The sequence below is a fragment of the Epinephelus fuscoguttatus genome, linkage group LG16 (genome assembly GCF_011397635.1).
Source record: "Epinephelus fuscoguttatus linkage group LG16, E.fuscoguttatus.final_Chr_v1".
Taxonomy (NCBI): Eukaryota; Metazoa; Chordata; class Actinopteri; order Perciformes; family Serranidae; genus Epinephelus; species Epinephelus fuscoguttatus.
Window position 1 is genome coordinate 6855508 of NC_064767.1, and position 27889 is coordinate 6883396.

Genomic DNA, 27889 nt, shown 5'->3' on the forward strand with positions numbered 1-27889 from the left:
GATTTTTACAGCTTTGATTCCCATTTCACACTGCGTTTCCTCCTGCGGTTCTCTCAAGGACAGCAGCAGCGACTCTGTCCTCCATCTGTCTGAGAGCAGATTAAAAATATCAGAGCCACTCAGAGTCAAACAGCAGACAGACAATACCTCATCTTAAAAAGAAAAGATGCAAGCTTCTCCAAAACATTACATCACTCAGAGAACCCTTTAAGAGAGATTAATGAGCGGCAGGATTAAAAATATCAAGCTGTCTGCCTCTCTGCTGAGGTGTTCGCGCTGTAGAGGCCTGTGGCGTCGTTACCAATTCATAGTTCAGCATCTGATTTACTCGCTTAATGTCACAGCACCCAGAAGTACTTTACTGTCAAATTCCCAAATTATCTTACAAAGTCCATACTATAGTCTGCACTGTAATTGATTTTATATGTTGAATTAACTCCAACAATCACTAATCTATATCACATTTTGTGGTCGCCTTTAAAATGTAAGTAGGCCATGGATGGTCAATTTGACTTGTGATAGCATTTGCAGCCCGTCACCCTGGCAGAAAATGCAAAGCTGCCTAAACATCTAACAACTTCCCACCCTTTCACGTCAGCTGCTGGCTTTTTATGAGCAGCCAAATGAAATCCTGTTGACTAAGAGAATAAGTAAAACTCAACAGAGTAAACAATTTGTGTCTGAACCAAAGCGCACATCAGGGAACATAGGCTGTGAAAAGAAGGACTGCGACAGTTGGCAAAACACATCATCATTTCGACATGGACATAGAAGCATTTGGGAATTCAGAGTCACACCAAACAGACGCAGCAGGCCTAGGTGACACTGTGGGATCCCCACTAATGACTGACAAAGACACATAGAGACCGATAAAATGAACTCAAACAAACCTCTTACAACACTGACTGGATCTTTATTTTCTGCAAAACTAGGGGTCAGAAACTCAGTCAACACACAATATTTAGTTTGGCACATGTTGCTGTTCTCAAATCACGTCTCTACCAGGTCGTTCATCACCAAGACACGACACTGCATTGATATTTCACCAGTTTCAAATCCCTCATGTTAATGCTCTTGCTTCAAATAATTAAAACATCAAAGCTTTTTTGGTGGATTAAATTACATCAAATCAGAGAATGTAAAATGAATAATTATCTTCTTGACTGTCAACAGGGAGTATCGCAGCACTAACACAGCTGCAAACATTTTTGAGGAAGCACAAACATCTAAATAACAGGGTGCAGCTTCATCCCAAACACCCTTTCTTACTCCTTTATTCCTATCATGAATAAAGGGTTCCCACACTTTATTAAACATCACATTCAGGTGCTTTTGCAGGACTTTCAAGGCCCAGGTCTCTCAAATTCAATGACCCAACACAGCATAGTTTGAAATACAGATCAAGGTTAACTACTGTTATGACACTGAGGATTCCTATCATGAGAAGGAAAGGCTTTACAGAAGGAAGAGAGGCTTAAATGTGTGAAGACTTGTGTTACAGTGACGGCAGACAGTTTTCATTCTTGCACAAATTATATAGACACATATAACACTTTCAAGGCCTTGATTTATTCCCTCAAATTAACAAACTTAAAAGAATTTCAAGGACCTGTGGGAGCCCTGAATGTAAAGAAAAATGCACCCACAGTTTGTGCTTTCTGCTTGTTACTCAATACAAACAAGTTATGTATATTACATGAATCACATCTGTGATTTGCACCAAAGCGACTTCCATCCAGACACAAGTCTGTGCAGGGGACTGAACCACCACGACTGTATAATCAGCATGACATAAAAAAAGGCAGGAAACAATGGCTCAGGGACAGGAAAAGAGACTTTCGTGACACACTAATGAGAGGTGCAAAAAGTAAATCCTGGGGTGAAAATAAAATCTCATCTGTGCCAAAAGAGCGGAGTGAGCATTAGAGGTCTCCAAATTCATTGTCTTCACACAGATCCGCCCCTTCACACCCCAAATCATTTCCCGCCACTCTCAGAGGGGGCACGAACAAAGCCCATCTCCAGCTGCCTGTCTTTTCAGTTGGTTCAAGTGGTCTAGATAAATAGCTGACTGATGAACTGGCAAAAGCAACTCCACTTATCACCATGACTACGCTACAGTCAGTGTTGATGGGTTTAAATGAGTAAGACTGGAGGGGCCATGGTCTCTAGTTTCTCTTTGATGAGTCAGTTTCACCTAATCTTATCTTCACAGGAAGAGCTGCCATCAGCCAGAAGTTATAAATGTTTTACTCTGCCAGCACAGACAATACTGAGCAGCATTTTGCTTTGTCATTCAACTCACAATACACAGATGGAAAAGCGTAAAGCACACGCTGATGTGCACCCAGTGGTGCCGGTGGGTCGATGCTGCTGTCCCATCTGCTGTTCAGTGGAAAACAAAGCCACCATTCTGGTGCGCTCTTCTTCTTGCTTCAGGGTCAGGGGAGTCACAAATAGTACAGACACGTGTGTCATGGAGCCAAGCCAGGAAACACTCACTCACAGTCGGAGAGATCCCTCGTCATTAAGAGGAGGTGTAGTAAACCTGTAATAAGTTTTAAAGAATACTACAAAACAATCCTCTGAGATCAGGTAGCCTAATAAAAACATATAACCAAGTGTCATCATGTAACTGAAGTCACCACTGAGCCTCAGAGACACATTAAAAGAGTCATCATGGTGACTTGTATTAGTGACCTTCATACAGAGCTGATACAGATTCATCTTGTTTTATGTACTCACCCTGAAGCAGGATGTTAGAGCCCGCTGTCAAAACCACAACCAGCTTACATGAGCATGAAGCTTACAGTGAGCTCGTTGCTAAACGTTTCCTTATTGTCAGATCCTGTGATGCAGCATCTCCCCACGTGCTCCCACTGAAGAGTTCATTAAAAGCTGCCTGCCAGTCACACACGTGCTCTCCCACAGAAAGCAAATGTCACTCACCGTGCCACTTATTACCACAGAGTACACTTCTTGGGGACTCTACTCATTTAATTTAGACCAAAAGTCCAACTTTTAGGACTCGATTTGAACCATTTAAATAATTCCCAGTGTCACAACCCAGCTGGCAGATTTATTTAAAGTTTTTTTAGGGCGGAAAATTAAATAAAATGAGGCAACAATATGAAGATTAAATTGAAGTCATTTCAGAAGCTGTTTGCCTGTGAGAATTCAGTATACAAACAATATTTTTGGTCCGCAAAGCAGCTATCTCGCCCTCAACACCGCTGCTAACTGTGGTGATGCTAATCAATAGGCGGTTAGCTAACCGGCCAAGCTAACGTTAATTGACTACACCGCTGGACCGGACGGAGCACGCTTGAAGTTGGCGGTAAATTTAATTCCCATCTGCAGTCAACAAAGAAAGCATGCTGGCGCCCAGCATAAAACCACCGGCACCATTTAACTCTCCATTTAAGTCCCTCAGAAACAGTTAAAGACCAAAAACGAGCCACGGGATCGTACAAATTAGCCAAACACACCCGGGATGAGGACAAAATCCAATCTGAAACGAGTAACCGTTACCGTTATTTTATAAGGTAATTCAGCTTTAAACGCCGGTTTTTAACTCAACCAGTCGCCTTTCTTAAGAGAAAACAGTTATAACCGCCTGCTGCTCACTGAGTTAGTGAACACATCTTTAATTAAACACACTGAGACGTCCTACCTTATCATTACAGTCTGTGCAGGCTTGTTGTGTCTGATCCACTCTGTGTCCTCACAGAGAGGGGCACCGCTCTACACTGGTGGTGCCTTCCCGTGCTGCTCGTACAGCTCACAATGACAACGCATGCACATTCTAAAAGGAAGATTGTTTCTCAACTAAAATGCAGTTTTAACGAGAAACATCTCTTTAGTAACTATCTAGTAACTAATGTTAAATTTATACATACATGTAGCAACCTTTTTAGGTGATTCAACGCTCCTAAAGTTGAAGTTTCTGATTGTTCATGAAGTCGTCAGCATGTCGTCACCAGAGGAGGCGGGGGAAAATTTAATTACTGTCGGGATTTATACTTAAATGTCATCATCTACATATGACTGTCTGAGTGTGTAGCAGTTTGCCAGTTCCATGTAACTCACTCTGATCCGCGTTAGGTGATGAATAATCTCTTTACTGGCACACCAACAGAAATACCCTCTGATGATGACTGTGACTTTCAGTTAGTTATCATAAGTCAACTGGCAATGGTAGAGAGAGAAACACCAAATGATAATAACTAATATTATATATCTTTTGTATATTTCAAATTTGAGCTGTTATGGGGCCATTGGCAAAGGTGGACTGTAATTAAGCACATTTAATCAAGTAACGTACCCAAGTACATATTTGAGGTGCTTTACTTGAGTCCTCTATTCATGCCACACTTACCCCACTACATTTCAGAGGGGCATGTTGCACTTTATACTTCATGACATTTATCTGACAGCTGCAGTTACTTTACAAATAAAAGCATTTTTGCATAAATAGATAATATTTGCATATTTGATGTTTGGTTTTAAATTTAACTCCCCAACAGTTTACACAGGTACACCTAAAACCAGTAGTCAAAATCAGTTGTCCAGTCGGCAGAAATTTTTTTGGAAACTATTTTGATGAAAATTGAAGTCATTTTCTTACCTATTTTTAATAATTTTATTTTTAAATTTTTTATTTATTTTTTTTAATTTATTTTTGTTTTGATTTTTTTGTGTAGACTTTATTGTCATTGCCCAAGGAGTACAGGGAAATTTGCTGTGCCATGACAGTAAGAAATACACAACACATACACATACACAATCATCCTAAATCAATAAATATATATATTTTTCTAATTCATTTGTTTTATTTTTGCTATGTTTTTTTGTTTGTTTTAGATTTTTCTCCAATGGGCACTTTTACTTTAAGAACATTTTCCTGATTATACTTGCTTTTCCTTGAGTAACATTTGTAATGCAGTACTTCTGTTTGTTTCTATTAGTATTGTCATAGTCTTCTCAAAGTACTTTTTACTTCAGTAGAGGAATAAGAGTACTTCCCCCACCACTGCCCACTAATTATCACTGAATGCAATTACAGGGTTGAGCGATAGGCCTATGTATTAAACCCTCTATCAAAATATAAGTAATTTCATATCATGATTTTGACATATATCTTGACATACTAAAAATTCTGGAAAATCTATAGAGAAGATATTTGTAGTGTAATATTTAATGGGAAACAACTTTATATCATCTCATGGTATATATGATATTGCCTAATCCTGTGCAGTCGTAATAATGATCACCGATTACAATGAATACAACCAGTCTCTTATCTGGGTGACACATTTGCTTGCTGCTGAGATCACAAACAGGAAAGAAGACTGCTGGAATTAATTTGCTGTTCTGAGATGGATTGTGCAGTTGAGAAGTCACTTCCTAAACTAGCAATCCATCTTTGTGAAGCAAGATAGAGGTTCAAAATAACCAAGAATACAAACGCTCTTTCAGCATAGCAGCTGGCATCAAATTGGCCTAAATAGCTTGCTAGAAAATTATGCTGATGAATGATTTACTGAAAATTACACAGTCAAACACTCTTCATATGTGTGAATGTATGGAAGGAATAGCGTGCATGGATGGAGCTGCTTTATAACTGTGCTATGAGCTGTGTCATTGCTGCATTATTCATATTTAACCACAGTATTTTTCCACATTCAAAGACAGCACATGTGTCCAGGCTGAAGGTCAATGCTGACACTGTTCAACAGTCCGAGACATTTAGTGAAGTAGAAAACAACACGGATAAGAAAGACAGAGCGTGTCTGAGAGAGCTTGTATTCATGTGACTGTGGTAAAACTGACATGAAAGCATTAAACTTCCCCCTCACAAATAGCATTTAGAAGAATTGAATTATTTTCCTTTGAATAAGATGAGAACAAATTACTTCCGTCAGAAAAAATGTGGAATAAATTGATGACATTGTGCAACACAGTGTCGTGCTGTAAGTCTGTCTGAAATGAATAGAAGTAAACACTCGTCTTTTGCTTTTTGACTGCAGCTTGTTTTCTCAAGTGTCTGCAAGAAATGACACCCATGTATAATTTCAGCACCTGGGTCTGTCTGAGCCGCCTTGCCGAGGCGTTGTTTACGGTCGTTTTTTGCGAGTCTGGACACACTAAGCATTGGTCTCTGCTGTTTGCTCATATAGTCGTGGTAGGTACACAGTCATCCACACCCTGTCTCCCCCCAGTCTAAAAAAAGCCTGCTGTGGTTATGGACAGAAACCATGTGTGAAGGAGTGTTAGTCTGGCTGCTTCCTCACTAACAAGAACCCAACGGGGAGGAACTGAGAAACTACTGTCTTTCTCTCTCTGCTGGTGTGAAGACACAGAACTTCACCTCTATCTTTACTTCATGTAGCTGAGCATGTCTTTCAAATGATCTCTCACTCGTCCTGCATTCCTCTGGCGTGTGCAGCTAAAGGGGGTCAAGTCAGTCAGTAGCATCTCAGTGCAGCAGCTTTGACTGTGTTTTTCCATGAAGAGAAAGACGGAGAGAAAAATAAGAGGAAAAAAAGGGGAAACAGTAAATCACAGACAAGCAAAAAGTGAGAGGATGGTTTCTGTGAGACACCTCCTTCATCAGACAAACACTGAAACATCATGCAGAGCAACGTGATCTCTACTAGTCATATTTTGATGCTTGGGCAGAAACTCCAGCGTCACTGTAATGATGTCAGGAGTAGCCTTTTGTGTTGTATCCAAGTCCCCAGGAACAGCACCAGGCTTTGAAGCCATTTTTACATAGTGTCCCAACATGAAATTACAACATCCGGGTCTGTGACGTGAGGCCATCGGCCCCAAAAATACTTTTTTTCCCATAGACTTCATTGTGAAAGAGAGGTCTGTATATCAGTTGATACATTTTTTTTGAGCGTCACAACCCCACCAAATTACTTGTTTCACTATCAGGATTTGATTAATTCGGTCAAAGTCTACAATTAAATCATTTCATTCCCATTAGCGGAGCACTAAATGGAAGTTTGCATTTCATCCCCCAACAGATTCTCTTACGTTTGCTCTATGGGCCCCACGATTCAGAAGATCTGAGTTATTTCATACCACAGAACTCAAGCTTTTTCAGCTTCATGCACCATTGAGCAATTTATAGTAGTATATATGAATACAGCTCCAGCTCCAGCACTGTATCCAGGTCTCTTTATACATCCAGGGTTCTATCTTGATGCAGAATGGAGTTCTCAATGGGTCAAAAAACATTACAACCAGCACCGGGCCCGGCCCATCCGAGATCATCTCATAAAATACTGAGCTCAAGCCTGACCAAGCCCAACCTCCCCAAAAAGCACTAGTCAACATCTAACACCCAGGACACGCCGGCTGTGTGGTGGCGCAAGACATGCGTGTCTCCAATGGAAAATGGACCAGCTCAGTGGATCAACAACTCTCCACACCGTATCTTGCCATCAGAGAAGGTCTATGCTCAGACAGCCCGGCACAGAGCCTGGCTGCTCCCTCTCCTTCTCGCCCTTAGGGCAGGGCGAGAAGGAGGGGGAGCTGCTCGCAGAGTGCTCACTTATTTGTTTTTTATCTATCTATTTTAAAAAAAAGTTTTAATCCCTCCACAGCCCAAGCCCTCCTCAACTCGGCCCATCAGTGCACATTTTCAGCAGTTCAACCTGTTGGGCTTTTCAGGACCTGTCACACTCAGGTTGAGATTGAGATCTATAAAGCAGAAGGGGTCGGCGGACCTTGACAGAGAAGGGGGTTGGTGGTAAGAAGGGGTTCTCAGTTAGGTTTAGGCAACAAAACTACTTGGTCAGGTTTAGGATTAACTCGCGGCTGACATTAGACAGGTAACTAACGACTCAAGTGACTAATGGCGCATGTCCACATGGATGTCTTTTGACATGAGGGGTCGCATCGCTTCCCAGCACTGAACGCTTGATGGGTGTGCCACTCAGCTCCTGAGCTGTCTTCACCCAGATTTCAGACTGGACCAACATGGTGGCTCGTTTGAAAACCTACTCTTATATATTGTAAAATCAGCTCACTGAATTGTGTTTCTGAAAACATTTGAGGTGAGAAATAAAGCCATGCAGTTGTTGAATCTGTTTTCATTTTAGATTGACACCAGTTAGTTTGAAAGTATTTCAAAGATTTCCAGAGGCAGCGAGTCATACTGGACGGCCCTGATTTGCATTATGTAACCTAGATTGAGCTCGATACAAATGAGGAGTAGATGCCTCGTCTCTTGAAACACAAAGCTCTGCCACCACAATGCATCGCATGGCTGCTCACATAGACAATAAATGGTAAGCTTGGAAATGATGGAAGCTGTGGACACATATCATAATGACTGATGTGACAAGTTTTATACAGGACACGGACAACAGTTTGAGTCAAAGTCCTGTTCATGTTAGACCCATCAACCAACTCTCCCACCCACCCTGAATGGATTTTCGCTCTCTTAATACAACATCCATTGCTGTAAATGTCTAATAATGATGCACATGGGTTTGGAGTGGGTTGAAAATCTGGTGTGTCTCATACAGACACCAAACTGTGCCCCTCCCTGTCACTATAATGATGTTGCAGTAAACTGTCCAAGCAGTGCATTTTGACACCCTGGAAATGAGTACAGGCTGTGCAGAAATAGGACATTTGAATGGAAACTTAAGAAAGATGCCCGCAGATGATTTAGAGCGAACTGCCAACAGTGAAGACAGTCTCAACTGTAGCTCAACAGGTGCGTGTGTGGTTGAGGCCACTAACTGACTTCTATGAGGCACCTGCGTAACAAATATCTTTGCCAGTAACCAGTGGAGCCATTTTAAGTCAACCTGATAGGAGTCTCATGCAGCCCCACAGCAGCTTGTACATAAACTGTAGAAACATTCAGTGGCTTCCTTTTTGTTGCATAGTTGTGTGAATTTCTATTGTCAACAGAAAATATTATGTCATGAACTCCTTCACTTCCTGCTGACCCCACACTGTTCCTTCTCATGCCATTTTTAGAACACACATTTATGAGCAAATAAACATCATACATGTCTAATTCAAGAATATCCTGGAAGTGGCTTTCTGACCACATACTGAGATTTAAGAGGACAGCGGTGGAAAAAGGAATTCCAGTGGATGGCCTCTTCAACCTTTGAATGGCTCAGGAGACACAGAGGGAGTAAAGTAAATCCCATCTGGGATTAAGAACTTCGAGGCCTGGCTCCGTTTTCGGAGGATTAAGGTTTGGGACTGAAACGGCGAAGACTGGCAAACAAAGAAAAAACTCCTCAGGGAGGTCTGTGAGAGTGAAATCCCTCCTCATCTCTACCTTCAGATTCCCATCAGAGTGTGAGTGGTCTGCAAGGGTCATGCTCTATGAAATCCCTGTCACGATGGATGACCCACTAACCTGCAGCCGCTCAGGCAATGAATTCCTCTTAATCCAGGGGTGCGTTTAGGAACAAGAGCTAAGTTTGAGACAGTCCATTATAGGACTCACCTCTTTAGTTGAAGTCAAGCAACTTTAAAAACAGCATTAGACCCAAAATTCTGCACTTGTGGTGGTTTGCAACCATAAATCACCCAAAAACATCAGACTTTTATCAGTTAAACTAACTCTGTTCACCCCTTCAACCTTTCTGTCCTCATTCATCAGTAAATTGGTATGTGCTTAATGTTGACATAGGCTTAAATTTTGAGTGCACACTTATCTAAAAAATGAAGCCATGTTGCCAAATACATTTAAGATACAGTAGCCTATAATTCGCAGCTGAAATGTTCTCGCTCCATGAGCGTAAGATGCATTGCTCACTACTTTTTTAGGTTCTTGCTTTGGTGAACGAAGCTTATAAACATCTATTGTCTTTCCCCATCCATCAGTAACATCATTATTCATCTCAACAAGGACAAACAAGAGTGATCATTCATATGATGCAAATGAGAGAAAATGAAACAGGCCTCGGAGCGAAGTAGGAGTTCACATCAATTATTTTGGCAGTGAGGTCTTAATCTTCCTCCAGTGAATGCTTATAAAATACGGAAATTATGCAAAGTTCAGATTCTGTTGTGAGGAGGAGGATTGTGTGAGCGTACATTCCTCTCATTTCTAAATTCCTGCACTTGTTGTGCTTGAATTTGACGTGTTATTGTGATGACCGGGTCGAATACTGAGATGTTAAAGGTTAAATCCACATTCACATGGGTGGATATGGGGTGCCGTTTGTAAAGTGTCTCACGCTGAAAATAACATCAACATTTTGCAACATTTAGCTTCAAACAATGTTTAAAAAAGTATTGTGATTTTTTTAACGTCACCTTTTACCACATTTACAGCAATATTTGTTAACTTAGAAATATATTAAATAGTTAAATCTAAATATTAAATGTGGCACCTAAATGTTAAATGTTAAATCTAAATATTAAATCTAAATCTAAATGCTAAATCTAAATCTAAATCTAAATGTTAAATCTAAATATTAAATCTAAATCTAAATGCTAAATCTAAATCTAAATATTAAATCTAAATCTAAATCTAAATGTTAAATCTAAATGCTAAATATAAATATAAATATAACTTTTAAATCTAAATCTAAATCTAAATGTTAAATCTAAATGTTCTGGGTGAAACTAAATATTTAGCTAATATGCAAATTCACACTGCCGGTCACCGGAAGTACCAAAATAAAAGCTCGAGATGGTCAGACTGTTTATAGAATCAAATAACGAATTAAAACCAACTTATCGGGGGAAATGGACACTTGAACATACATTAGTGTGATAATAACTATCTAAAATAACAAGAGACGTGTTTGGAGAAATTTTATTTGATGTGTACTTTGAGCTGTTAGCGTCCCTTCTGAGGGAATCACCTTGTTGTTTACAAATACTTCCGGGTAGAAAACCAGCGGAGTTTAGCAACATATATATATGCACATCTCACGTTTTTCACGTCACTGTATCACCGTTTAGACTAATCTGGTGTTTGTAAAGCCTATAAACACTATGACTGAACAAACATTACTATCACGGTCTGAAATTAATAACATGGTTATCGAGATTAGCGAGGCTAACTGTTAGCTGTTAGCCCGTTAGCGGTGTCTGTAATGACTCACTAACTCTAAACGGTCCGTGCAGAAAATATTTTTTCCAGCGGATGTCTTAGTTACAACATGATTGAGCTAACTGGAGTAGTTTAATGTCGTATCCGACAATAGGAGACATTTAACAGATGACGTCCTGATAGCTTTGCTGCTGCTGCAGCCGCTGATGCTTTCTAGACATCGTGATTTCCCAAAACTGAATAAATACCACACATCGCAACACAAAACTGCTTTGCTAGCTCAATCATGTTGTAACTAAGACATCCGCTGGAAAAAATATTTTTTTCACGGACCGTTTAAGAGTTAATGAGTCATTACAGACACTGCTAACGGGCTAAGAACTGACGGTTGTTAGCTTAGCTTAGGTTGTTAATCCCTCCGAAGGGACACTAACAACTCAAAGTACACGTGAAATAAAATTTCTCCAAACACGTTTCTTGTTATTTTAGGTAGTTATTATCACGCTAATGTATGTTCAAGTGTCCATTTCCCCCGATAAGTTGGTTTTAATTCGTTATTTGATTCTATAAACAGTCTGACCATCTCGAGCTTTTATTTTGGTACTTCCGGTGACCGGCAGTGTGAATTTGCATATTAGCTAAATATTTAGTTTCACCCAAAACATTTAGATTTAACATTTAGATTTAGATTTAGATTTAATATTTAGATTTAACATTTATATTTATATTTAGCATTTAGATTTAGATTTAGATTTAATATTTAGATTTAGATTTAGCATTTAAATTTAACATTTAACATTTAGGTGCCACATAAATGTGGTAAAAGGTGACGTTAAAAAAATCACAATACTTTTTTAAACATTGTTTGAAGCTAAATGTGGCAAAATGTTGATGTTATTTTCAGCGTGACACACTTTACAAATGGCACCCCATAGGTGGAGACCCGCTGCAGCCTATAGGCGGTGAAGCTTTGAGGGTGTTTAATCTCTGGGCCACACCGCAATCAGTGATATCAAGTGTTTTTCATCATTAATCAAGAAGTCAGGGTCTCTGATTTTTAATTTAACTTCTTTTAATGCGTGCCCTGTTAGCAATTTTGAGACACATTATCAAACAAGTCTTCATGCTGAGGTTTACCTTGAACTACCACAACCAACCTGCTGCTCCTATGAAATACCTATTAAACTTAATATTGAAACATCATCTTTCAGCCTGTCACTTCCCCCACACCGCTGTTTGTAAAGAACAATTATGTCACTTCTAATATGCAGTGGTAACCCCATGGGGTGGCTGGGTGGGGGATCTCCCTAAGAGGCTGTGGTGCGCTAATTTTCAAAGCTAAGTGTATCAGTAGTAGTATCTTATGAAACTAGACAACCTAAGGCGGTGGTTCCCAACTGGTGGGTTGTGGATTCTGAATGGACCACAAGTGACTTGCGAATATGTAAAGTTTGTAAAAAACACACCTTATTTTAAGTATGGTGAATTTCTAGCATTTAGCTTTTAATTTAAAGTGCCACAACCTGCTGTAGAATGAGTGAGACAATCGACAGCTGTTTGTCAGAGACAGCAAACCAGCTCAATGATATGGCCAAACCTGAGTATGACGCTGAATGTATTAAACTGTGTGGACCTGTAGCAAATGACTTAGGAAGAATCTGGACGCTGTGGCCGGAACAGTTGGGAACCACTGACCTAAGGCATCTATTGATATCAACTATGTCATGCTAGCTTGTTGGGAAGGGAAATAAATAAATATAATAATAATAATTAAATAATAATCTAAATTTAGGCTACATTTTAGCAAGGGAAAAAATGGTATGGCCATTTTCACCTGTACTCAGTTATTGTTGGAGTCATATGTTTGAGTCATATGTAGATCACACATCCAAACAATTCAGCCAATTAGCAACCAGTAGCAGCCAAACTATAGGGGTAGTCACTACAGATGTGGTTCTTGGTTTTGGTGCACCACCCACAGATTTTCATTGGCCCAATCTTGCCACCCAGAAAACCCCCTGGCGCCTCTGCAGATATGGACTTAGTTTGGGTAATATGTTGGTGGATCCTTTAATGATGTAAGTGAGATTAATTATAACACTTTACTTAATTCTTTCTTTCTGCTTGTGTACTGGTTTGGTTTGTGGTGCATCCTTGACTACCACTGATATAATGTTGGAACTGCTTTGTTGGCTCCTGTGTTAAAACATCTTCAAGTTGAAATTCAGGCTTTTGTTACACACTTAAATGGTGAATTAAAAGCTGTTTACACAGAGGAGAGCAGGTCTGATACACTGATTAAATTTTGTTTTTTAGAGTGCACTAAAGCAGCACTGAGCCTTTGTTGCATACTGTTGTGGTTAACCAAAAAGTGGCTGCATACACAGTTTTAATGATCATTTTCAGTTGTTATTCAGTTAATGGGCAGTTCTTTATGCCACTGTGATTTCACCTTGTGGCCCTTGTGGCACTGCTCTTGAGTGCAGGATTTTCTGTTCAAAAACTCAAGTGATATTTCACAAAACATCTACATCTGGGACAGTTGGATGTGCAAACATCTTGTGGCCTTTAAAATTGTTTCCACAGTTTTTGAAATGCACTGTAAAGCACTTTTTAATTAAAAAAAGTCATAAAGTGCATTGCAGTTTTACAGATACTCTGCTGCACAATATGTTTTCACATGCATGGTTATTACTGGGAGTACTGGACTGTGTGATGCCAACCGATACTACAGTCAAACTAGTCAAACTTCCCTCTTCTCATTTTAAAAGTTATTATAGTTCATGTTTTTGCTGAAAGCGTCAGTTTTCTAAGTCCCTTTAAAGTACCTTTGTCCTTTCCCTCATAAGAAAAGTGGAAGCAGTCTTAACTTGAGAATAACTTGGTATAAAGTAATTCCATAATCATGCGGTCATTCCCAGCAGGTACACGTGTGGCGTTCAGGGGTTTCACGTGTTTATTCCTCTGCCGTACACACAATGTGTGCCCTACAAATTTGCCATACAGCTAAAGTGTGTGAGTGTGTGAACGTATATGTGTGTAGATGCAATCAGATATGTTTTCTTTGTGCATGTACAGTATGTTCCCCACATGTATAAGGTCACCTGTTGAATCTGTTAGGAAATCTGAATTCCCCGCTGACATTCTCAGCTGCTGACATACTTATGCTCCTGTGTGTGTTTTGCAGTCAGCTCATGACCATCTATAGATCTACTCTTCTTCTCAGCGATGTCTCCCTGTTTGACTCCTTGCAAAGATCATCCTTATCAGTCCTCATCCTGGCCCATCGTTTTATCTTATCAGGGGCTGTCAGCCATCCTGTCGGTCTGTCCTGACATGGTAAATAATCAAACAGAGGTAATTGAGGGCAAGGTCTCCTTATTTTTTTAAGATTTTGGAGCGCTGCCATTACCATTTTTTTCTATGATGTGGTTATCCTGTTTGCCCGTAATCCCCTACTCAATTGTTCTCTCTCTATTGTTGCGTGAGACGGCACCAGCCGTATTTTCCAGTCTTAGTGATACCAACCCATTAGTCCTGCACTTTCCTTTTGTTTGCTTGTCTCTCTGGACCCTGGGGGCCATCTGTTAAAGCCATCAGATCCTCAAAGACAAACTAAAGGTTATTATTGTTGAGGACAACGTATACAGAAATTGCGTGATATCTACAATTCTCTGGAGGTGACCTTAATTATCACCAGATGACTATCAGTAATTTTTATAGGGATTATTCTTCGATGCTCCAATGAAAACTAATGTGTATTCTGTGGATTACCTAGAGTGAGGGGGAAACTGTTAATGCAAAACCTGCTGAATTTCTATTGTAATTTCACGACAACAATGTAAGCACCACAATGGAAACAGAGCGAAGACAGAAGACAAATTTTTTGTCTTTTGGATGAACCAACCTGTTAAAGAGTAACTTAAGTTTGTGCTTCTCCACAATGCACCAACACAGCCTGCAGTACACTTCTGCATCACTGCAGCAAGAAGAAGAACAAAAAGAAGAAGAAGTTAAACTGCTGGAGGTCAGCAAAAGCAAGATTTCAGCTGCTCTTAAGTAAACACATTCACACCAGAGCATGTGATACAACGGGAAGAATTTCCTCTCCTTTCTCACAGAGCTGTTAGTTCCCTCTGCTCCTCCGGTCAAAGCAGAGACGTGAGGTAGGTACAATGGGCCCCAGTGCATGCTATTCTGAGGAGCCCTAAAGTGGGACTTATACTTCTGTGTGGAATCGATGCCGTACCTGCTGCGTAGGCTCTGTGTCGACGTAGAGCCTATGCCGTAGCCTGACATGCACCTCCCTAGAAAGACGCAAACCTCCTGTCTATGTTTGTAAGCTGAAACCATTTCCCTCAGTGGAAACAAAGCTTTTATTTGCTTCACTTTCACAAATAAGAAAATAAATTGTGAAGACAATAAAGCCTCCACTAAAATAGCACAATAAGTCTTGTGTGTGATTTATCCTGGCTTCATAAAAGTAGAGAGAATCTCCGCTATTCCCTAGGCTAATTTATACAATGTAAAATGCCATAGGCTTGTGCTAATAATGTTAGCATGTTGTATTTGTTTGGAAAACGTGTTTAGTATAAGACAGTTGTTTTGACGGTGAATCTTGTGAGTTGTAATAGAGCCGAATTTTGTGCCGTTACCTTTGTTAAATGCTGCTGTTGTCCCTGGTTTCATATGAGTAGAGGTTAAATCAGCTAGCCATTTGTTAACTGCTCTCAAATTGATCCCAATGATATTGTTCATCACTGCTGTCGTTATAGCTGTGGTGTGGACTCCGCTATCCACTTGAGTCAGAAAGAATTTTAAAGTAATATCTATGGTTATGGTCATAATCATCGTTCTTGGTGTGGACAGCCCTTTACTCTTCCTATTGCTGTTTAAAGAAGCTCGAGTAGGCTTCCTTAATTCACTTAAGTAAAATACATTCTTTAATTAATAGGCGTTGGATTATTTCCCATTGCTTTAATAAAATCTAATAATCTAACGAAAACTTTAAAGCCACAGATGTTTTCACTCATTCTGATTGAGCCTTGTGAGAAATGGCATTAGGAGACCAAAGTCCATGTACTAATCAAAGTAGTAGAGGTGTACGGTGTCCTTCTCTGACAGGTGCAGCTCCACTAAAGGAGAGTGAAGGATACGTCAGTCAATCACAGTGTGTACACACCGTCCTGAGTGCCAACATATATGAAAACACCTGCGTGTGTGTGTGTGTGTGTGTGTGTGTGTGCAGGACTTAACATATATTTAAGTGCCCTCATTACAACAAATCCTGTATCTAAAGGTCCATGTGTGTGTTTTTTAATATGCTGAGATAGAGTAATTTCAGAAGCTGTCACCAGATCCCTTCACTGCACGTAGACTGCTGTGACACAGATATGATGCATCTGCCACATGCGTGACCCGACAACTGACAGGACACAAGACCAAACACACAGATCAGTAGAGGGTTCAGTTCCAGACCCAATAGTTCAGCCTGTATTACCATATTACTATAAAAGATATTTTACTATTGCATATTTTTAAATTCTTGTACACAAAGAGTTCACATGTGTATTTAAAGTCATGTATCTGCAATAGTTTTATTTTCACAGAGCTGTTTTTAGTTGCGTGTTGTGTCCTCACGTGGCTCGGGGGGTCGTTATACGACACAATAGAAGGTGAAACCTCAGTTTACACATCGACCTGAAGCGTTTGGCATTTACTGATAACACTAAACAGGATAGCTAAGTAGCCTGACTTTAGGCAGCCTCCTTAAATGTATTTCTGTTTAGTTTACATGACATTTCTTAGAGTGACACCTGTCAGTTTAGATTAAAGGCCCACTGTGGAGATTCCAAACACTGGTGGAGCTGTAGAGCAAACATATTGTGTGCACTCTCATGTTTAACCAGCACAAAGACACACGTGCACTCCACAAGTGTGAGGGTGGTGTCATACGTAGTACAGCAGATTGCATTTATAGTGATATATTAACATATACCAAGGGTTGTGCAGTGAGCAGCTAGAGTCTAAGAATAAAGAAAGCAGCGAACTGATTTAACAATGTATGTGAGCATTTTAAAAAAGGCTTTTTATAAAGTAGTTAGTGAATTCAACACGTTTGTAATGCCTTAAGGTTACACAACATGCACTTAGGATTATAGTGAGACACATTCTCTTACCAGTAAAAACTCCACCAAGCATCATTAAAGACCTGGCTTCTTGTAAACGACTAGTGACTCAATTTATCCCTAATTCAGTCAGTGTGCTTTTGATTAAATCAAAGATAATTACAAGTTACCAGAGACTAAAGTAAGTCTTTAAGTTTCATATTTGTCTGACAATCCAAAAACCAGAAAATGAATGATGTATGTTTGAGTTAATTTTCTGTCTTTTTGGGTTTTTTTGTGTGTCTCTTCCTGGTTGATATGCATTAATATGTGTGGCATTTTGCAGCTGATGACCAGGGCAGACCCTGACCCTTTGGCCCCTCTGGGCCCTGGGTTGAGTAATCCATCCATGTTGTGTCCAAAGCCAAACTATCTTGCATGTACCCACATAGGTATCCCTGCTGAGACAAATGTAAAACAGGTGAGGCCTCCCTTATCTACATGTTGTGTTTGTGTAAAATACTGGAGGGATATTTTCCAAACACTATCCCTCATCCTCTCATCCTAAATGTTGACTTCGACCTCTGGCCCTGACCTTTGGCACCACTGGAGAGGAAGACGTGCACCTGGACGCTGCACACTGTCCTTTGCCTCTCCTTGGGCCAGACGTGCAGTGTTACTAAAGGCCCTGACACACGAAGCCGAGTCACTGCCATTGGTAAGTGTCTGCTGCCCTCATCAGATCAGTGTGTCCCACATTGTTGGCCTTTGTCGGTGCTAGCTGGTCTTTTTTCCACCAATTCATCATGTTGAATTGGCGTCGGCACATAGGAGCCCGTCAGTGAATGAAATCACTCTGATTGGCAGTTCAGCTCAGCGTATGAGAAGAGAAACGGAAGTGAGGAAAGTAAACAAAAAGCTAAAATCAAAGAGTGAGGTCGAAACAAACTTATGAGGTAAGACCGTTTTCTCTAGCCATTGACCTCTTTAATAATTGTTTTTATTCAGTTGGCAGGCAAAAGTGAATACAATGGCAAATAAGGACTTTTTCCTTTTTCCAATTGGAAAAGCCATTGACCTCTTTATCAGAAAAGACTGTGATGGTTTGGGTTACTGTTCACTGGCACACAGTAAATATGCTCAGTTCTTTCAACACTGGATTGTGTTGTTAATACGCTAACTAGCTAACTAGCATCAAGACGGTTTTCCGGTTTCCCTTTTTAGATAATGATTATGTACTATCACCATCTGCTCATGTGGAGGCATATGTCCTCTCATGCAGGCCCAGAGCATGCTTGTCGGCCATTGGTTTGGTGTGCACATGTGCAACTTTTAGGCTGAGACACGTTGACGAGAGGTGGTTTGGTGTGTCTGGGCCTAAAGATGGAAAGATGCTGCCCCGTCCACCCACGCTCAGTGGCTGAGGGACATTATGCCCTGTCTAAACCTTGACAATATTTGCCATTTAAAGTCTCAAAAGCAACAACAGGTGTGGGGACCTTCCCTGAAATATTTTCAGGACCTTCAGTCAAACTAAGGACAATGTTGTTGTTTTCTCACTCTCTTTTTGTCTTTCTGTGAATCTCACTTTATCAATTTCTGACATCCCTTCCTCTTATCTATTTATGTATTTACCCACTTCTTCTTTCTTTCTTCTCTTGCACTGTGTGAAACAAAGACTAAACAAAACTGTTAGACAATAATTAAATGGCATGTGTTAAATATAGCAGAGACTGAAGTCTGTTCTGTCCTCCAACAACTGAGTTATAGCTGACTAAAATGTGCCGATGTTAAATTGTGGTATAAAGCTGTCTAGCCAGGTTGAGTAAGAATCAACAAAACCACAAACCTCAAAGAAAATGTCTGAATGTGTGCCTGTGTTTTTAAGACAGATTCCCTCTCTGGGATATAAACCAGCTCAACCAGCTGACTCTGTATACACCAAGGACTGCAGCAATATTCTTCCTTCAGTATCTAGGCCATGCTCACCTGAATCACTTACTGTGCCTCCAACCATGACTGGAAAATTAGTTTTATAAAATCACTTTTTAAAATCAGTCTTAGCATTGTTTATTTTTCTGATCCAAATCCTAGAGTTTGCAAAATATTCCCTAACCCTTGTTTTCTTTTTTTTGGAAAACCCCTCCAAAGTCAGCGGCACGTAGTCCGAGCTGCCCAAAAGGCAACACCACAAACCTCTGTCAACACGCGCAATATTAGTTAGAAAATCACAATTATATATTGCTCCATATCTCAAACTCTGACCTCGACTCAAATATACTCAGCAGCAAATGTCTCCAACGCACATCGAGATCACAGGTTGGTGAAGTTACATATACAACAATATCTTCCCCAAACAAGACCTCGGCAGCACCATGACAACAATATTAGCCAGGAGAAGGAACACAGAGAATCATATCTTGTTGACTTATGCCAAAAATGTTACCACAGCTGCAGCCCTGGGAATAGTGTGACCTTTATGTGGCGAGATGGAAAGTAAGTGTTGAGGTCAGGGTGGTGGATGCATGGGCAGGTAGTGCGTCAGAGTTTCCTGCAGGAGACTTGAGTTTGTCTTTTTAATCAACTTCAACCAAGATCTTTCCCTATAACTGTAACCATACAGTATGCAATACACGGATAGTCTCACCCTAAAACTCCAGTAACAGAAATCTCAGTAGACTTATTTGAGATTTGTGACCACACCAGTCACAGATATGAAGCATCTGAAAACCAGTTGTTGCTTTAACAATTCAGAAGTAATGCATCATTTTCTGAGCAGACTTCATGTCTTCAGCTCAAAATAATTTTCATAAGCAGCAACTCTCATAAAATAAGGAAAAGTCATGAAGTATCTTGGTGACAAAATGTGACCTCCATGGCCTCAAACAGAACATACAGTCTTAAAACACAAGCAATAAACTGTTGAATATGGATGTTCTTGTCCATCAGTGACTGTGTCGCACAACATATTCAAAATATTAAAGATATAATATGCAGAATTTTCTCAAAACGATGTACAGACTCGTAAAAAAGTAATGAGCCGCTAGAAACGTGTGGCAGTGTATTTATCTGCAGAGACTGCTTGTGTCTTCGTATCTTCTCTGTATGCAGGACGTTTATGGGTGTGTACCCCCACAGAGCTCGGTGAGGTCAGGGCTTTATAAAAAGGCAGCAACCAGGTGCCAAACTATAAGCAGTGTGCATTCAAGAGAAACACCACCAAAAAAAAAAAAAAATGCAAATATAGCAAGGCGAAACACCAAACGAGTGAATCTGAGACTGGCTTCTACTTTTGCTAGCGAGTGTCTTTACAATCAGTAACTAAAAATCCTGCAATAAAGGCAAAAAATTATTCCTAACAGCTTAGTATGAACATTGTCTTTTTCCATGCACAAAATATTCAGTTTTTTGTCCTTATTCTGAAAAAACAATATTCCTACTAAGCTCTTTACATGCCTTATGAAAATGAAAATTCCGTTAATACTCCTGTTTACATGCAGTCATGCATACTCCGGTCAAGGTGCTCTCACACGTCGTCTATCCCTTCAAAATAACGGAAAAGTGGCAGCTGGAGCCACTCGTGAAATTTTGCTTGTTTGCATCAAAACAGGATTTTTCCTGTTCCAAGTTTCCATCAGTGGCATAGTTGTCTGACCACGTGAACACCACCTTCCTCTTTAATTCCTTCAACTACCTCCTTGGTGTTGTGATGTTCAAACACATCCAAAAGCATGCATCTTTACTCCACAGCCTTGCAAACCATTGGCGAGTTGGTTTATTGCACAGAGCTGCCCTTAAACAGGGAAGAGGTCCTGTGTCATAAACATACAAATCCCAGTTGAGATGCTTATTGTGAATGTCATGTATAGATGTGAAAAGAATGCTCCCAAAACCAGAATCATCAGCATATCCCACACGTTAATCGGGAAATGCTATATTTAGACACATATTAAGGTCTGAATAGTGTCATGTTAGAAGAGTATTAGTGTGCATGTAAACATAGTCAACCAGGACCAAACATCAGTGACCCTAAACCACCATTTTCCCACAGAAGCTCAACACATACACAGCAACACATTTTAAAGATGCATGCAGACAGAATCAGATGTTCATCTTTCAGTCAGAGACTCTTTTTTTTTAAACACTTTGGTATGTGGTCGACTTGGATTAGCAGAGATCTCGGTTGTTTTCGTCTGTGTTTTTGTTCCTAAGTGTTTAAAAAGCTCTTTACTTAATTGTGTATGGGCAGTTCCCTTTGTGGACATGAACAGGAATAAGCCACTGGCAGAAAGTGGCGATCCTCCAAAGTTCTGTGAAATTTTAAATAGCTAACATGTGTTTTAAATTGTTCCTAGGAGTTTCCTCAAACCAACGTGGTGCAGTTATGTAATCTCATCCCCTGATGAAAAATGGTTTTCTAAGCTTCTCGATCTTGAAGCAGAAACATAATGACGCCACCACGGTCTTTTATTGTGAAATATTAAGTTAACCAGTGTAAGAATGTGTTGATAAAAGCCAACTGAACTCAAGTTGTCTCCTCTCTGTCTGTGTGTGTGTGTGTGTATACAAGATGTTTTACTCAAGATGTAAAAACAATCCTGAGCTAATGGAAAGTTAATGAAGGCACATTCCAACGTCTTTAAACTAAACTGACCGGTGGGATGACCTATTTTCTCAGCAGATAGGCCCAAAGTATTTTATCTGGGAGATTTTTTTTAACTCAGCATTTTCTTTCAGAGCTCTGTTAACCCTTTGAAATGTGAGCAAATTGGCTTGGTTTCTTTTTAAGACATGGTAAGAAGGCAATGAGCAACAAAAGAAGAAATGACCCCAAAAATTAGCAAGAAATCAATGAAAACAGAAAATTAAAAAAAAAGCAAATTAGATGATTCTGTGACATAAGTAAGAAAATAATTTTAATAATTATATATACAGTTTTTCCCTAGATTTTTCACCCCTATTTTAAAACAAAATAATTTTTTTAATCATCATTTTTTGCAGTTTTGGAGACATTTCTTATTCAATACCTTTTTTCCAATGTTTTTGAAAGAAATCCCACCAATTTTGATCAAAGTTCAAAGGTTTGAACACTAACGAAAGGCATCTGAAAAACTGAAAATATGATCCCATGGAAACGTTAATGGATCACCAGCATTATCACAAGTACTTTTCAGGATGTGTCTGTAACACATTTCACATCCAACCATTCAACAGCTGCTGAGATATTTTTATCAAAACCACAAATGTCAACCTCCTGTTGGTGTTGGAGGAAAAATCCGGCAATCACTTGAGTCTTTGAGATACATCATCTGGGAACCATGAATATTTGTGCAAAGGTATTTAGTGAGATATTTCAGTCTGGAACTACGGCCCAATCCCTTTCTACCCCTTAAATCTTCCACTTGGTATGAGTGCCCTTGTTTGCGAGATAACCCCTGATAAGGGAAGTGAGAAATATTAGGGTAGAGATCTTTCCCTAAGAAATGAGACACTACTTCATGCAAATTGGTGTGGCCGATGTGCAGGCATACGTCACGCATAGTAGCGTTGCAAGATAGTGGTAGTCATTCAGGTTTGAAAATGCCGGCTCCAATGCTTGTGTTGTGGCATGTGCTATGTTTATTCTTCTGTCTGATGAATCAACAGAGAAGAAATGCTGAAAACAGGAGGCGCCTACAACGTCTTCTAGTTCTGATTGATTTTGTTCGGGTAAGTCGATTTGTTTAAATATTTTGATGCTGTGTTCAACTGAGTTGCTGATGAGTTTATGCTAGCCCAACCCTCTGTTGTTTGTATAACCTACATCCCGATCGTACAGTAACAAATTGTTTTCCAAAACTTGCTGAGGTTGCTGACTTCGCAAGGTGTTTCGGGAAATTTCATCTTCCACTTCGTTGAAAGTGTGGGTCGGGGTTCCCTTGGAATCTAGGGCGGGTTTTAAGTGTTGGAAACCACTTCCACTACCTCAATTCTGTTTTGGGACACCACTAGCCTAAACGTGGACGCGTATAACCGAGTGCAAGTGGGTATTTTTAGGGTAAGCGTGGGTATTGGGACAGGCCAGTGATGGACCAACAGACCAACATAAAGCTTTGATGCGAGCATGACTGAAAGAAAAGCCAAATGCTTGCTTGTTCCAGACGCTAACATGTGATGATTTTCTACTTCTTTCTCTTATGTATCATTGTTAATTACATATTTATGGATTTTTGGTCCGACAAAACAAGCACTCTGAAGGCATCCTCTTGAGCTCTACGATCCTGCATAGGGCATTTTCCAGTTTCTGCTCTTGTCTACTTTCTTGCCTTGCCCTCAGTTTATCACCCTGACTCATCAGTATTCATGACCTTGTGCGCCAGAGGGCATCTGGTTTTGAACACAATGACGCTTTTGATGATCCAGTCTCGGTCACCTGGTTTCACTCGACTGCATCATATTACTCCGCAGCATACTCATATGCTGTTTCCCCGTCTGGTTTTTCAGATGGACCTTTCTAATTATAGTCGACTCGTTGTCTCGGGACACAGGTCCTGGCAGGACATCAGGTGATTGAGAGAGCTGCAAAAAGGGACAGTACGACTGGTTTAATGTTGAGGTGGAGCTGAAGGATGATTAAAAGGATGAGAGCAGATTCAGTGTCTTGATCTTGTTCAATCAGGAAACATGGCGGTGACTACTCTCTAGATTGAGACCTTTATGCTTCTGATGATCAATTAAAGGGGAGTTCTACTAATTTTAAACATAAAGGCCAGTTCACTAGTAACAAGGAGAGCCAATCAGCCTGTGAAAACATTTGTGTCATGTCTTCATGCTTCTGGAGGAGCTTTGTCAAGTCTGAGAAAATAACCCTTGATTATGTCATAGTGATGTCATTAGGCTGGATATGGGTTTTGGGCTTGACACTTTAAATGTATAACAAAAATCTCAACACAAATTAGAGGTTTAGAGGTTGTAAGATGTGGACACTCACTCGTCAGGAGGGACCTAATAAAAAGATGCTAGTTTGTTGCATTATGGGAAATGTAGGTCAATATAGGGGTCTAAAAACTGGACTGGCCTTGCTCTCTACCAAACGCCTGGTTCTCCAACAAACCTTTCTTCTTTTTCAGAAAGAAACGTAAATAAGAGGCACACCTCAGGGTCTGTACATGGCGCCTCGCTCTCGTTATGACTATCTTTACCTGTTTTTATTTGGTTTATATTGCTATACTGCTATACCATTCATCTGCTGGTATTTCTTGTCTATTTGCACTATTGCTTTGTGATGTATGGTGGGAAGTGTCTTGTGACTTTGTTTGTAATGTAACTTAATGTTGGAGGAGCCGAAGACAATATTCCACTCAGGTGGACAATAAAATTAATCTAATCTAATCTCATCTGAAATCAGGATGCACTGGCCTCTGCTGCTTCAGCTTTGACCATTTTTCTCTTATGAGTCTCCCCACCTACTTCATCGATGTGCAAACAAAATTGCTGAAGTGCATCTTTGATTATTTAGTCAATAAAGTGTCAGAAAATTTAAACAAATGCTCATCACAAATTTCTAAAGCCCAAGCTTGTCTTGCAGTTTTCCTTCAACAAAAAGTTAGGTAACTTGCAAGGTACCCTGGGTGCGTTGGCTGTTGACGTTCTGGGACGCCATGCCAACTTCTGCCTGTTACATACATTGTCTTCTTCCAAAATACACTTCTGTTTTCACAGGAAATACTTGCATACAGTCTCTTTTAAAATAAAATCACCACGTCAATACAACAGCGCAAATCTACTTTTTTTTTTTTCCTTCAACAACAAATGCACGTGGTTACATTTTGCCAACACATGCACGTGGTTGGGTTTAGGAATAAAGAGCAGGGTTTGGCTTTACAATCTTACAGGAAGTGAACACCAGCCTCCCGGGTAAAAGTTGGTGGTTGTTGGACCCATCCACCACCCCTGCTGCCCACCATTAAAATATGGCAACCAGTTGTGTCTCATGCTGATGTGAAAGTACAGTTATTTTAGTCAATGTGTGATGCTGGAAGTCACTGCCCAAGCTCCAGATTTCAACGACTTTGGAGTGAGACCAGGATGCCTATCTGGAGCCAGTGTCTGGTTTGTGCATCTGTATAATAATAACTAGATACCCGATGCCAAGATGGTGTCTATTCACTCCACTGGAATTGCTCACCTGGCGCGTATGCCAAAAAAAAGCTTCTAGCTTCCAGGTTTAATTTCACGGTATGAAGTCCACTGAACATGCACAGTGTTGCTCATGCTGGGCCTGCCTGTGAGTTTCCGCCCAGCCAACACTTGAGGAAAGATATAAAACCTTCATGAATCAAAAACTCATAATAGAAAGAATTGTCAGCAAAACAAGGTCAACAGTTTTACAGACATCTCTTTTATAATGGTGGTCAATGGAGAAAATGCTTTTGGGCCAGGGGGGATTTTCTCTCTGCAATACAATGAGTGGCCACTGGAAAAATTGGAAGCAAGGCTGAGCAGCATTCCTGGGGGCCTGGTTCGGGGGTACTGTAGAACAACATGGCGAACTCAGTGGGCCAGGACCCGCTGCATATGAAGATATAAATGGTTCTCTGAAGTCATGAAAACCTGGTTCTCATTTTAAGATGATTATGAACTAATGAATACATCCATCCATCCCTCCATCCATCCATCCATTTTCATTTGCTTATGCGGGGCCCCAAGGTGTTCCCAGGCCAGATGAGATATGTAATCCCTCCAGCATGTTCTGGGTCTGCCCCTGGGCCTCCTACCAGTGGCACATCACCTCTAACGGGAGGCGCCCAGGGGGATCCTGATCAGCTGCCCGAACCACCTCAACCAGCCCCTTTCGACCAGAAGGAGCAGCGGCTCTACTCCGAGCTCCCTCCGGATGTCCGAGCTCCTTCCCGTATCTCCAAGGCTGAGCCCAGACACCCCACGGAGGAAACTCATTTCAGCCACTTGTATCCGCGATCTCATTCTTCAGGCCACCACCTAGTGCCCATGACCACAGGTGAGGGGTTGGGAAATCAAAAGCTTTGCCCTCCGGCTCAGCTCTCTCTTCACTGATGAAAACATAGTTATGAATATAATATAGGCTACCATTTTTGCCATTAGATGCTCCTAAATCCTACATACTGGACCTTTAACCAGTAATTAAAATCATCCTCTTTCCTCTAACAATGTTTCAGTAACCTGAGCTGAGCATCTTGAACTTTCTCCTCTTTACGTGCCCAGCGCTGCTCGCAGCATGTGAAGACTGACATCAACAGAACACCTTATCACTGTGAGAATAGCAGCTTTCTCAAAGCCCCAGGAGACGCTGATAAGCAAACAGCTTCAAAGTTATCAAACACACTCCACCAAAATTGTATCAAGCACACTGAGGAGAGAGGGGTTTGAAACTGTGCATGTTTGTGTGTGTATCTTGGTACAACATAGTACCAAGTGTTTACATGGTACAGTAGTGGTTTTTAGCTCAATGGGGTCTATTCTCGGAGCTCTTTCATGCTGCCCCCCGCTGTGAAGTGTGTGTGAGTGTGTGTGTGAGGAGGATCCATTTTCTCACACTGTCACCTGCTGTGATGCCTCAACTCAGACTGTGCACAAGTCTCAACCTCTGTCCTACAACAACTTTGAGTCCAAAGCGAGGTCGGCTTTCAACTTCCTCTGCAGCTATCACAACATGCAGGCTGGATTATTGACAGAGAGATAGATATTCCAGGTCTTAATATAGACCATAAAAGCTGCAGCGTACATGCATGTAGACTGTCTGATATCACGTATCAGGTGAAGCTATCAGCTGATGCCCTTGGTCTCACATCAGCTGGTGCACCTTCAGCACTACGCGCTGTTGGAGACGTGATGCGCTCGTCACGTCCAAGCAGCGCACTGCGACTTTGTGACCATTTGACCTTGTCATCGTGTCAGAATCGGCTCTAAACTAAACATCTGCATTAGCTCAGCAGAGAACAGCAACGTGCACTTTGTGGACGTCCCATACACTCCCCCCTCCCCGCCTCCCCCACCGGGCTCAGTATTTTTGGCAGGTGGTGTCAGCAGTCTGAACACCGTCCTTTACTTTCTATCCCGACCCATGGCAAGCACACACTTACCCTCATGCAACTGGCTTGTGAGCAGCACGTCGCTTCGTAGGCAACAACCTTCATGCATTCATTGGTCTGTTTTTGTCGCGTCTCATTCAGCGCTCAACTCAACGCTCCGCAGTCATGCAGCTGGCACACAGAGACGGGCTGCAGGGGGGAGGCAGGGGGGTCTCTGACTGGTCCGACAAATAGCAGGCCAGCTGGTTACTTTGGGATTTTTACAAATGAACTGACAGATTATGATCCCTTTACAACATACGTCAGAATCCGGAGCCAGATGCTGGGTCAGAGAGAGTTAATGGCTTTGTAACACCACCTCTACTGCTGTGCTGCTGTTACAGCCTAAGTAAACAAAACAGGGGCGTAGCTATAAGGGTCCTAATACAGGGTGCCACCACCCAATCCTTTATTTATGAATCAAGTATCTTGGATTTATAACCAGTCAGAGCAACTGAGCGTGATTTCACACCTGCCCTGAAGATCCTAAAATGCATCAAATTTAAGTATCTGATATCTTGTATTTCTCTTTTATGAGACATATGAGAGAACTGCTGTATCTCACAATCTCATATCCCATTTCTCATTCATGTTCCCGGCTAAAATCACTCAGTGAACCACTCTGTATAAATAAGGCAACAGAT

General features: G+C 40.8%; 1 protein-coding gene across 2 annotated transcripts in view; it reads right to left on the minus strand.

Moving 5' to 3' along the window:
* Positions 1-27391, minus strand: part of LOC125903315 (equilibrative nucleoside transporter 1-like) — a 51395-nt gene extending 24004 nt beyond the window's left edge. The window contains exon 1 of one of the 2 annotated variants that reach the window (XM_049600174.1): positions 27258-27391. The gene's annotated coding sequence lies outside the window, so the exon portion shown is untranslated. Of the gene's footprint in view, positions 1-3673; positions 3801-27257 lie in introns of those variants that run through there. The other variant, XM_049600171.1, reaches the window with a different exon arrangement.
* Positions 27392-27889: the final 498 nt, after the last annotated feature.